Raw genomic sequence first — 13,370 nt, forward strand, 5'->3', positions numbered from 1 at the left:
GGACTGTGGCCTGGGAGCAGCTGCCGCATGGAGGGTGCATGTGGGACAGGCCCTCGAAGGAGTGGTGTGCTCGGTGGTCCTGCTTTGCTCAGGGTGGCTTGCCAGGTGTGCATGTGGACGTGCGATCCAGACGTTGGGAGGAAAATCGGACTTGCCATATGGGCTGAGCTGCTGACAGATGAGCCTGCCGGGCTCCCACCTCGCCCTCATGCCTGGCTTCACACCTGATCGTGTGCGACTTTGGTTTGAGGGCCCCAGCAGAAGCCATCTGGGTTCTCTCCTTTTTTCCTATTTTGTGGCCTAAAAACCACACAGTGGAAGAGCAGCATGAGCGAGAGGTCCCTGGAGCTGCCGGGCCAGTGGGCTCCTCTCACGGCAGCCAGGGCACCTCCAGGACCCCGGCTGGCCCGCCCCTGCCTTGGAGGGAGGGGTCCTGAGTTCTCTGCTGGTGGGAGCTTGGGTGCATTATGCTCCTGGTGTCTGCTCTGGAGGTCCTAGAGAATCCCCACAGTGCCCGGACCTCCAGCAATCAGCAGAGCCTCAGTGTGACACCCTGGGTCCAGTGAGCCAGACCCTAGCTTTGAGGCCCCCAGGCACCTCCTTCGTTCCCTGCACGTGTGGCTGAGTCAACTTCAGTCTTTACAACTGCAGTGAGACCCTCAAGAAGCCACCCAGAGCCAGGGTGGGGCTTGGGCTCCGTGGAAATAAAATGAGATTACACAAAAATCTAAATAAATCAGACCATTAAGAAGTAACAAGAAGCACCCCTTCAGTTCGGATAGCACAGCCTGACTTTCTGTCCGGGTGGACACAGTCTCAATTCACCAGAAAGCAGAGCTCAACCTCAAGAAGGAGCAGATGGTGGAGGGAAAATTCAAAACAGAAAACTCCTCAACTGAGCGTTTAAGTAGCTTTTCTTCCCACTCCAGTTTTCCTTCTTACCTCAAGAGGTCTCATTTGGCACCAGAGCAGTGTGAATTCTGAAAGTACAATGGCTTCGTCAATTGTCCCTGTGGGCAGCCTGGCACAGTTGCCATCTTCACAAGGTGCTTCACAGACTTAGAACCTCGCCGTGACCTAAATGAGGTGCTTCACAGACTTAGAACCTCGCCGTGACCTAAATGAGGTGCTTGGGGACAAGGGCCTCCCAGCCCTGGGTTTCCCGGGACAGCAACCATCCTAGGGCCCTGGATTCTGTGATTCAAGGGAGCCTGCCCACCCACCAGACTGCTAAGTCGACACTTAATTGGCTTGTTAGTCATCGGTTTGCACATGGAACTGTACAATGTCTCACACATTCTACCCTTTCCAAAGTTTCATTTAGGCAAAAACTGGAATTTGAAATTGTGAGGGCTTACTGACACGGTTTTCACTGAGACTGGGCCATCATCTATAAAACGGGACCAGAAATATGGCTGGGGTCGTGAGGGGCAAATAGACACGACTGACACTGTTATTTCAACCCCAGTGCCTGGGGCTCACTGATCCATTTAATTCCCATTGACATGCCTGTGGGTGGACACTGTTATTGCCCCGTTTTACAGACAGAGAGCCGAGGCCAGGAGGCCGACTGGCTTCCCAGTGAGCCATGCAGCCCGATGTGAAGTCTCCAGAGGAGCCTCCCTCCGTGGCCCCAGCCCCCCTGCTCCATGCCCTGCATCCCAGGCCGCCCGGGCTTGTCCTCAGACCACAGTCTCACCCTCGCTGCCTGGGAGATGTCCCGTGTCTGTCTCCAGCCTGCCTTCCAACCCGACTCTCCATCCCCACGCTGGGTTGCCCCAAGATCCCTGACACGCTTCCCTGGCTCTTTAACCTATTTTTGCCCCTCTGTCAAGTCCTCGTGCAAGTGCCGCCCTGGGTCCCCGGTGGACATCTCAGGCTTCAGTGTCGCTTGCAGGAGCCTTGTCATGGAGCCCCCTGTCTTGGCAACTCTGCTGTCACACTGCGTCACTCTGTGGGCGTCCTGCTCGCCCTTGAGGGGAGCCTGCAGGCCAGCTGGTCCGGGGCCCGCCTGCCAGGGGAGGCACCCCAGGGTTTGGTTCTGGTACAGCCGTGGGTGCGAGCCCCAGGTTCCCTTGTAAACACAGGGCACCAAGTTTTCAATGCTGGGCTGGACATCACCACAGAAAGTTCTAAATTTTGGTCTTGAGGTAAGAAGGAAAACTGGAGTGGGAAGAAAAGCTACTTAAACGCTCAGTTGAGGAGTTTTCTGTTTTGAATTTTCCCTCCACCATCTGCTCCTTCTTGAGGTTGAGCTCTGCTTTCTGGTGAATCGAGACTGTGTCCACCCGGACAGAAAGTCAGGCTGTGCTATCCGAACTGAAGGGGTGCTTCTTGTTACTTCTTAATGGTCTGATTTATTTAGATTTTTGTGTAATCTCATTTTATTTCCACGGAGCCCAAGCCCCACCCTGGCTCTGGGTGGCTTCTTGAGGGTCTCATTTGGCACCAGAGCAGCTTGGCTGTGAGGGTTCCCCTCCCCAACGCACACAAACCAGCGATGTTCACAGTTTGAGCGACTCGTGAAGACCCGAGAGCTTACCGCCTTCTGTCGTTGGCAGTTCTGATGCTTCCTGGAAACCCCACTGAGGCTGCCAGAAAAGCCCGTAGAGACCCCAAGGCCCTGAAGTCGGGGACTTCTTCCTCAGTGCAACCCCAAAGGGAGAAGGAAGGCTCCCAGGAGCTCCGTGCCCCTCGAAGCCTGCGGGAGACGCGAGGGCCCGGCAGTGGCTTCTGGGCCCTGGCTTTTCCCGTCCAGCTGCAGATTACACATCTAGTTCCTAAGTTCAGAACCTGCTGAGGTGTGTGGGGTCCCTTTGCGCCCCAGGGTCTGCGCTCTCATGCTGGGCTTGCAGCCTGCACCCGTCGTTAGAGGACCTCAGACAGGCTCCGACAGGAGCGTCAGTGTCTGCTCGTTCTGTGATGCAGGTGCGTTCCTGAGAGCACTCTGCCAGGATCTCATCAGTGCAGCCGGGACCTGGGTGGGTCTCCCCCACCCCCGTGTGGCCCGGTCCCTCCAGGTGAGGGCCCCCGTCCCACCCAGAGTCACTCAGAGGCCAGTGCCTCTGCTCTGTGTAAAGTGTGTTTTCTCCAAATTCTGCATTTTGCTCAGTGTTGGCTGAAGGCACTACATTCAGATTGGGAAATGCACATATGCCCCCCCGCCCCAATATTTCTAAGTGTAAAAGGCAGCAGAGTGGGTTGTTGCTGGGCAGTGCTGGGAGGCCCATAGGAGGGGTCCTCTCCGACCCCCGGAAAATCGGCCTGAGCCCTGGAGCTGGGTACAGTTGAACTTTCCAGGGAGCAGCCACTCAACATTGGCAGCCTGGGGTGTGCTCTTCCCCCTCAAACAGGAATGCTCCCCTGTCCTGGAGTTGGAGGAGTAGGGGTGGGAGGAAGAAAATGGAGTGTTGTGAAAACCATTGCCTCGAGGGATTTGAGGCTCCAGAGCTGCCGGTACTGGCGGGAGGGTGCGCCCCCTGCTCTCCTGCCTAGATTCCAGGTTGGGGGCCTGAAGGCCCCTTCCCTTCTGCACTGGACATGAGGAGGAGCAAGGATGAACTGTAAAGGGAGTTTAGAGCAGCTTTTCATACAAAGAAGAGCCCTTTCTAGTTGCGATACCTTTGAGGGCCTGAATAAAGTGTGGTTTCAAGGAAGAAGATGGCGTCCGTCTCTCCTCTCCCCGGGCTGGGCAGTTCTGCTCCAGCAGAATCCGGAGCAGGCCCCTCCTCATCTGGGGAAGCCAATGTGTCCTCTGAAGACTCCAAGACCCACAAGCAGGGTTCCCCGAAACCAGCCCTCTGGTCTCTGACCTTTTGGAGGAGGCCTGTGCTGTCCCAGTCCCTTCTCGTTCCTTTGTTTTCCTCTGTGCACCGGCTTCTGCACCCCAGGATTGAGACAGGCAACTCAGGAGGTCTCTGGTCTGAGAGTGTCTGTGATTGTGGGTCAGAGAGGCAGGCCTGTGGGTCAGCCTTCTTTCCTGAGCACCTGGGTGGTCTGGGCTCTGGGCCTTGAGGGGCAGGAGCCACGCACACAGGTGAGGGGTGGGTGGGTCCTGAGGAGGGAGTTGCAGGCCCTGCGAGCTGTGGGTGGGTGCAGCTGAGAGAGCAATGCTTCCACAGCTCCTTCCCTGGGCTGTGGCCTGACTCAGCCAGCGGGGTGGGCTGTGGGGTGGGAAGGAGCCGTGCCCTACTGCCTCCTGCACACGCGGTAGCTGCATCCGTTTCCTTGGGGCTCCTCCCTGGCTTCTCCTGGCCTCCTGTTCTTGTCTTTCTTGTTGGCCTGGGGGTCTGGGAGGATGCAGAGCTCTGGGGAGCTGCCTTCCCCTGGCTCCTCGTCTGGGGCTGGAGCACATGCGTCCAGCCTCTGAGATCCTAGAGTGTCCTGGGGTCTCACCGGCCTGGATAGAGGTCCAGACTGAGGTCACTAATGTTGACCCCACTGTTGACCACCACTTGGGGTGACTCGTTCTCCATGAAGTCCTGTGTGCGTCCGCTTGGGCAGGTGTCCTGGCACCAACCTGGGTGTTGGAGGTCTGGCCCAGCGACTCCAAGACAGAGGCAGCTCAGCAACATTGTGCCTCTGGGGACACTCCAGCCTGCCCTGGGGCTGAGCCCCATCCCGAGACCCTCCCTCCCCTGCTGGCAGGCTCGCTGGCAGGCCGCCTGGAAAGCGCATCCTGTGATTGGGTTTGGAAAGTCATTATTACTGCCTAGCAGTTTAGCTGTTGTTTTTACAGCGTTAGTAAGGTTGAAAGAAATAATAATAATAATATAAGAAAGACTCAGCCGCAGTAACTGCTTGCAACATGCTATTTGCATTTTTAAGGAAACACTTCTTTGAGACAGCCTGGGTGAAAGGTCACTATTTGCATATAAATGGAAAAGAAAGTGTATGATGCTGGAAGTTACATCTGTATTATTTTCTCAGCAGTGAGCTGCTGTTGGAGAGATTAAGGGACATGGCTGCATTTGGCTTTTATTGAATAGAGAAAGTACCAGCGAGGCTGATTTAGAAGCAAAATAATGAGAGAAATGTGCAAAGCTATAGAATTGCCAACTCCCTCTGCCCCCACCTCTCTCTCTTCTATCATTTTCACCTAAACTCAGCAAAAGCAGGTCTGTCTTTGCTCCACTCAGCAAGTCTTCATTTTACTTCTCTCTGAATTCCAGCTTAAAAAAAAACAGAAAGAAAGAGAGCAGAACTTGCCCTCATTTTCCCCTCAACCCTGTTTGTGTTTCCTGCCAAAATCTAGTCCAACGAGTGGGACGCCAGTGCTGCCTCGAGAACCCTGAAACTCAGGAACAGAGACCCCCCCACTGCAGCTCCGCTCTTCCCAGGCAGGACTCTCAGAAGGGGCCCCTGGGGCTGGGGGAGAGGGCACCCGGGTTCGGGACCTCTGGGAGGCTGCAGGAAAATTGTGGGGGGTCTCCAGGGTGCCCTGCCTTCCTTGCAGACCCTGCCAGGGACCTGCAGTGTCCAGGGCACAGGCACCACCTCCTTTTGGATTTTCAGGGCTGTGGGACTCTCCCAAGGGCTTGTCCAGCCCGGCTGTCTCTGGGCTTTCCAGCAGGCCCCCGGATGGAGCTGATGTCCCCGGGGAGCCAAGCCCAGGACACTTGAGCTTTTGTGGGCTTCACGTTGAGGAGCAGCCCTGGGACTGTGGGGGGCAGACGTGTAGTTGGAGAGGCCTGAGCACCCCCTGGGTCCTGGCTTCAATCTGTCCTCACCGGGCTCCGGTGACCACTTGCTACTGAAATCACACCCCACGCTCTATTATTTCTAAAAATATATATTTTTTTAAATATTTTTTAAAATTTTTTTTCCTTTTTCTCCCCAAAGCCCCCCAGTACATAGTTGTATATTCTTCGTTGTGGGTCCTTCTAGTTGTGGCATGTGGGACGCTGCCTCAGCGTGGCTTGATGAGCGGTGCCATGTCCGCGCCCAGGATTCGAACCAATGAAACACTGGGCCGCCTGCAGCGGAGCGCGGGAACCCAACCACTCGGCCATGGGGCCAGCCCCACTAAAAATATTTTTTGAAACAATCTCAAACTCACAGAAACAGGACAAAACTTTTTCCTGAACCGCTTCAGAGTTGTTTGTCAAGTCTGTGCCTGTCGCCCGGAACACTTGCTGGGGTGCTTCCAACAAAGGGGCTGTCTCCTCCAGAGCCGCCTCACTGGCGGGTCCCCCCATGCTCAGACTGCCTCGCGCTTCTCCCGCCACCTCAGAGGAGGGCTCGGAACCGCGAGGCCCCTTGGTGTCTTCGTTGGTCATGACCTTCATCCCTTTGAAGGGCACTGGTCAGTTGCTTGTGGAAGGCCGTTCAGTTTGGGTTGTTGGCCGTTCCCTGCGGTTGGGCTTGGGCTGCACGAAGACCAGGTTTGAGGCTCTTTTCCCCACGTCCTCACACCGATCCTCATCCTCTGCCCGCTGCTTAGACAGTGCCACCCAGCATCTCTCCTGCTGCAGTCACACTCTTTCCCTTTTGCAGTTCATCAGTATTTGGGGGGAAGGCACTTTGAAACTATGAAAACACCTCATTCATCATCAAACCACCAATTTATTCATTTTTGTTGACATCTGTATAGATTCACGGAGCAGTTTATCTTTTGGGTTATAATCGCTATTTTGATGCCCAAGGTGTCCCGCTGGCCCCTGGAAGCCCACCAAAGCTGGCTTCCCGTCTTGTGTGCCTCAGCACTCGGGATGCTTCCTTGCTCACCGTGCCTGAGCCAGCCCCAGGCACTGGCTCCTTTAGTGCTGGGAAATTATTTTTTATTATTTAATTCATGCTTTTCCTCCCATTTTCTTGGTTCCTCTTTCTGGAACTTCAGAGTTGATGATTTTCCTCCTTGTCTCCCATTTCTTTGTTTTTTTGTTTACTTTTCTAGTATATTTCTTTAGCTCTATCTCCCAACTCTTCTGTCGGGTTTTTCATTTTGGTTTTATATTTTATTTCCAAATTGGGGAAGATGGATGTGCTGGTGTTAAGTCTTCCTGAGTAACTCCCACACCAGTTCCACCCCCTGACACTGCCTGGGCCAGGCCACCTCCCCTCTGTCCAGTTGTCACTGGCTCTGTCCTTGTTCCTGCCCCTAGCTGTTGTCCACAAGGCGGATCGCGGGAGCTTCCTAAGGCTTGTGTTTGTTCATCCCATGCAGCTTCCTGGTGCACTGTCCCTCAAGGTTCTGCCCACAGATCTAGGGAAGGTCCAGGGAACAGGTGTCTGGGGTGGGGCCTCACTTTGAAACTGATGAGAAGCTACAAGACCTCCTCTGCAGCCCCTGGGAGCCGTGTGATGTGGTGTGGGCCTGTGTGCCCTCTGAGGGCCTTGTCTTCCAACCTTTGGGGGCATGGTCTTGACCTCAGGGCTTCAGGGTCAGAGATTCTCTGGGTTCAGAGGGTGGACTTCCAGGTTGTGGTCCCCCCCAGATGTCTACTGTGACCTGTGGGCAGTTTTGTGAGGGCCTTAAATTTGTTCCACGTTTGTGTTCTAACCCTTTTGTTCCTGCCTTTCTAGGCTTTGCCTTAAACCTGAGCAGCAGCAAGGAGGGGATGGATGAAAGTTGTGATGAAAAATGGGAAAAGAATTTTCCTTTTAAATGGCAAGTTTCGTTTATACTCAATTCTAGGGCCCAGCTTTTCAATGGATATGTTCAGTTTATCTCTTTGAAGTGGAGTGGAACAGAGAGGAGGAGGAATCTGCATTGCCAAGACCCCATCCCGCACAAGGGCTGCTGAAAGCTGAGGTGGCCTGTCCTCCAGGGCAGAGGGCCCACTGCAGGGGCAGCCGGAGCATCTGTGGTCTGGCAGCTCGGTGATGCACATGCACAGGGGGGCACGGAGCCGCGTGCTTGGTTTGTTATGGGAGGGAGGAGATTGGCTGCAGCCCTCGGCTCAGCAGTCGGCTGCTGGCATGTCCTGCTTTACGGGGTGAGAGCTGTGTCTGTGCTGCTTTGGGTCGTGGTGCCAGAAGTGGTTGTCTTCTCTTCATCCCGGTTGGTCGAGCTGCTGCAGGGCGGGGTCTGAGATGCCTTGCTCTGCCTTCCATGGCCCACATCACTGCCCTTAACCCTTCCTCCTGCTGCAGCCCTGGGCCCAGTGCTCCGTGGCCCCCAGGATGAGGAGTGATGGGCAGTCCAGGCAGGACCAGGACCCAGGCCTGGGAGAAGTTTCTTCCCTTTGCAAGAGTCCCTGGAGGTGGCCCTGCTGATCGGCCACATGCGTCCAGGCCAGGGACTCACACATCATGGCAGGAGGCAGTTCATCTCTTGTCGGACAGCTCCTGTTGTCAGAAAATTATTTTGATGTGAGTGTCCCCTCTAGGGTCCTTCTAAAGCTATCCAGAACACACTGAATCCTCCTCCCGCTGGACGGCCCTGACATGCGAAGCAGCTCTGGCCCATCCTCACTCCAGTCTCTCCCCTGACCTGGTATGTAGCAGGAGCACCTGTCCCCCCTTGTCATCCACAAGGCTCATGCCCCGGGGTTGAGCAGGACCCTGCACAGGGCGTCTGACTGCACAGCCTCTGCCCCTGTAGAGGTGGGCACTGCACCTCCCTTCCTGAGCCCGGGTGAGTGAGGGCTCAGGGCGAGGCCGTGCATCCGTGGACTGTCACACTAGGCTCTCTTGTGTGTTCCATTGACTTTTAAAGGACAGCTTTATTGAAATATAGTTATAGGTCATATGCTTCCCCCATTAGAAGTATGCAGTTCAGTGGTCTTAGTGAATTCATAGAATTATACATCTGTCACTACAATCTAATTTCAAGACATTTTCATCCCCCACAAAGAAACCCTGTGCCCAGTAACAGTCGGTCCCCATTTGCACCCTCCCCCAGCCCCCAGCAACCACAAATCTACTTTCTGTCTCTATGGATTCTCCATTTCCAGACACTCTATAACTGTGCAACTGCACAATATGTGGTCTTTCTTGTCTGACTTCTTTTACTGAGCAAGATGTTTTTGAGGTTCACCCACGTTGTGCCATGTGTGAGTATTTTCATCCTTTTTATTGCCAAATACCATTCAGTCATATTTCTACCATCCATTCAGCAGTTAATGGACATTTTGGTTGTTTCCACTTTTTGGCTAGTAAGAATAAAGCTGCGATAAATAGTTTTGTACAAGGCTTTGTATGGACATATGTTTTCATTTCTCTTGGGTCTATACCCAGGAGTGGAATTGCTGTGTCATGTGGTGACTCTACGTTTAACATTTTGAGGAAATGCCAGACTGTTTTCCAAAGTGGTTGTGCCATTTCACATTTCTGTCAGCAACGTGTCCATTTTACACATTCTCTCAACACTTGTTACTGTCTCTTTTTAAAAAATGTTACACCCATTTTAGTGAGTGTGAAGTGATATCTCATTGTGGTTTTGATTTGTATTTCCCTGATGACTAGATGTTGAGCATCTTTTCATGTGTGTATTGACCATTTGTATGGCTTCTTTGGAGAAATGTCTATTCAAATCCTTTGCCCATTTTTAAATTTGGTTATTTGTGTTATTGTTGAGTTCTAAGAGTTCTTTATGTATTCTGAATACAAGTCCCCTATCAGATATATGATTTGCAAATATTTTCTCCCTTTCTATGGATTGTCTTTTCAACTTAGTGATGGTATTGTTTGACATACAAAAGTTTTAAACTTTGGAAAAATCCAATTTATCCATTTTTTCTTTTACTGCTTGTGCTTTTTGTGTCATATCTAAGAAACCATTGCCTAACTCAAAGTCAGGAAGATTTACACCTAAGTTTTCTAATAGTTTTAGCTCTTACATTTAGATCTGTGATCCAGTGTGAGTTAATTTTTATGTATGGTGTCAGGGATCCAACTTCATTGTTCTGGCTATTCTATGTTACTTGAATTGCTGTATGAATTTTAGAATCAGTTTGTCAATTTTTGCAAACAAAATGAAACAGCTGGAGAGGTCACAAGGGGTCAGATTCTGGCAAGATTCAGAAAATAGCAGTGACAAGATTTAGGACCCAGGACCATCCCCAGCGTTCATGCTCGAGGAGCTGACAGCTGAGAGGGGAGAGGAAGAACTGAGTTTCGTGAGAAACAGATGTTATCGTCAGGGATGGGAGTCAGAAGAGGAGTTGTTGGCATGGCGAGTGGAGCAGAAGGAGCCTGCACGGGGGATGGAGGAGAGGCTCAGGTGCAGAGGCAAGCGGCAAGGTCCACCACATGAGGTCACGATGGGGATGTGACGTGGATGCTCCCGGTGGCTTTTGAGGACCGCTGTTCCGGTGGAGGGCTGTAGATGGAGACCAGCTGGAGAGGGGACTGAGGAACAGAGTCAGCAAGTCTGAGTCTGTAAGAAATATAGTTATGAAGGAGGCAGAGATGGAGAGGTGGTGGGGCTCGGGTGTGGAGTCCAGGTGGATTGTATTTTAAACTTGAACACCTCAAGGAAGAGTCAAGCCCAGGAAGGTCCAGCTGAGAGGGAGCAAGATGCTTGAGAGGAACATGAAATATGATTGGTGTTCCTGGGACATTTTAATTGGTGCTGGGAAGGGGGATACCAAGCCCGGATGGAAAGGTTAGCTCAGCTGGGATGCAAGACCCCTCCCCATGTCAGGGACGGGGCGGGGACAGAGGAGGCCTGGGGCTGGGGCTGACGTGTCACCCTGAATGGTGACAATCTCTTCTGGGTGTGTGTGTGTGTGGGAGCATGGGAGAGCCAGAAAGTGGGCTCCCCCCAAGTGAAGACCCTTCCCCGTCTGCACGTTGAGTGAGGGGTGGGTAGTCAGAGCTCCTGGCACCAAAGACAGCCTCTGGCCACCAGAGACACAAAACCTAGAGAGGATGCCGAAGACATTTGGCTTCCCGCAGTCGCCACCTGGGCTCTCCCTCAGCCTTCCTGCCGTCTGTTCTTACGTCTGAGGTGCGCAGGGAGGGTCTGGCACAGAGGAAGGGGTTGCTCTGTCAGTGCTGGAGCAGGGCTGGATTCAGGGCCATCTAGCAACCATCCCAGGAGGACAGATCCTTCTGTGCAGGGCCCTCCAGAAGACTGGGGTTGGAAGTGGCCACAGACACCAGTGTCAGGAGGGAGAAGTGTGTGCTGTCTGTGTCCAGGGTCCCCAGGCGTGCCAGTGGGCATCTCTCCGGGAGGCCTCAGGGCACTACAGGAGGAGGAGTGCTCTGGCTCTAGGGCTTTGTGATGCTGTTTCACGCGAGATGTTGCGTCCCAGGCTTGGCTGCGCTGGCCGCGGGTCTGCAGGGATGCTGAGTTGGAGAAAGTGGCATCATTAGGAGAGGGGTGGGCAGGCTGTGGCCTGGGTCAGGGCTCTGGCCCAGCGAGGAAGACACCAGTCAATCTCCCAGGAGATTACCCTCTCTGGAGGACGTGTACGCATCTGCTAACAGGCCCTGGATGCTTTTCTGAGCTTGTCTGCCCTCCAGAGTCCTGAAAAAGTGAGTTTGGGCCCTCTGTGAGAACTGATGCTGGGGCAATTGGAGCAGCCAGGGTGCACAGTACCAGGTCCCAAGGAGAGGTCACATCCAGTGCCACCGTCCATGCCACCTGCTCCCAAAAGTCTTGTTTGCCATTTGTGTCTATGAGCAGGGATTCAGATGAGCCCATTAGAGACCTAAGAACCCAAAGAAATGGCTTGTCTTGAGGAAAACCTCCTCCTCACCTCAGATTCCTGGTGCTAAAGGCAGCGATGTCTCCACGTGTTCACAGGGCACCAGGTGCTGAGGAGGCACTTTCTACACCTGCTCTGAATCTCTGCACAGCGCTTTCCTCCCACCTTATGGATGAAGAAGGGGACTCAAAGGTCAGGAGCCAGAGCTGCTCTGCCCTGCTCCACCCCTGCCACCCACTGAGAGTTGCTGGCAGCGTGACCTCTGGCGGGGCATCCTGATGGGACCCCCACCCCCGTTTCTGTGCAGGGCCTTCCTTTGGCCTGGAGACTCTGCCTTAGTTTTGGCATGTGTGGGCTTCATGTGCTTCCTCTGTGCAAGCCGCAGTGCTGTCTGCTCAGTGCCTTCAGACAGGAGGGGTCTTGTCTATGGTGGGGCCTGGTCACATGCAGGTCCGGGTGGGGGACCAAGAGGGCCCCTCAATTGTTTCCCAGCAAAGGAGAAGCACTGGGGAGCTTTACTGGGCTTCTAGCAGTGACTATAGTTTGCTGCCAAAAAATTCCCAAGAAAAGGAAGGAATTGTCTCAAGGTGGAGCCAGGTCTCCATAAACAGGGTTCTGGTCTTGGGGGTGCACCTCATTTGACTTCACTGCGTCCCAGGTCGCGGCACCAAGACGTCACTAGGGTGCTGTTCTGCTCTCTTGCCAAGAGGAGGCAGTAGTGGCTGTTTAGAGGTGGCGAGCCCAGAGCGGACGTTTTCAGGGCCCCAGTGCTTTGCCTGAGCAGATGTGGGGCTGCGGAGGTCAGAGCTGACCTGTGACAGGAGCACAGGACTTCACTTCCCCGGGCAGGTGAGCGTTGAGAAGCACCTGTGAGCTGGTTATCTCCCATCAATCAAAAAACCAGAGGTCCCTCTGCAGAGACATGTGAATTCACCTCTGCTGGGCTTCTCCTGGAGCAGGAAGAGCCCAGGGGAGTCCCACTGGGTGGGGGCACTTCTGGGGCACCATGCTGGGGAGCCGAGAGGGAGGGAACCATCCTGCGCGCAGCACAGTCTGGGGTCTTCTGTCCTTCCCTCCAGCTGTCAGCAGACGTGCCCCGTGAGCTCACGTATTTAACATATGTTACTGTGATAAGAAATTCCGTTGAGCCTTCAGGTCAGTCCGGTGTGCAGGTTTCTGCAGTGTCTTCTCTCCTGGGAGGTACATGGGGAAAGTGAACCCCATGTGCTTTGTGTCTGGGATCTCCCAGCTCCCACTGTCACCATGTAGACGCAAGGAGACTCTCCTCCCCATTTTGAAGCGTGAAACATACCCCACGGCCTGCGTGAGTCTTGTCGATTCACCTCCTGAATTTCTTCCCTCCCACCCTCATGAGGTGAGGCTGCCTGCTCCCTCCTCCCCCATCACCCAGTTTGCAGTATCTTCCTTGTGAGTCCAGGGTCCTGGGCAACTCCCAAAGGCTATCCCCCACATTCCTGTCATAGTTTTGGGAATTTGAATACCCAGTGGGTGGGCCTGGACCCACTGGGAGCATGCCAAATGACTGTTACACCTCTAGTCAGGCAATCCTCACAGGGGTCCCCTGCAGGTGGCCCATAACTCGGTGAGGGGGAGGCACACAGTCGGTGCACACAGTAGGCGCCAAATACTGCTGGTTTTACCCATTCCTTTGAAGACCTTACATTAGGCTGTCTCCTTGACAACCAGTCTTCTTCCCTCTATGTCTGTGCTTCTGGAGGTCACAGGAGCCTTTCTAGACAAGAGGATGCTGTG

At 53.8% G+C, this 13,370-nt stretch overlaps 1 protein-coding gene across 4 annotated transcripts in view; it reads left to right on the plus strand.

The window, feature by feature from the left end:
• MYT1 (myelin transcription factor 1) overlaps positions 1-13,370 on the plus strand; it is a 65,950-nt gene that overhangs the window by 4,020 nt on the left and 48,560 nt on the right. The window lies entirely within an intron of this gene.

The sequence above is a fragment of the Equus asinus genome, chromosome 15, assembly GCF_041296235.1.
Source record: "Equus asinus isolate D_3611 breed Donkey chromosome 15, EquAss-T2T_v2, whole genome shotgun sequence".
Taxonomy (NCBI): domain Eukaryota; kingdom Metazoa; phylum Chordata; class Mammalia; order Perissodactyla; family Equidae; genus Equus; species Equus asinus.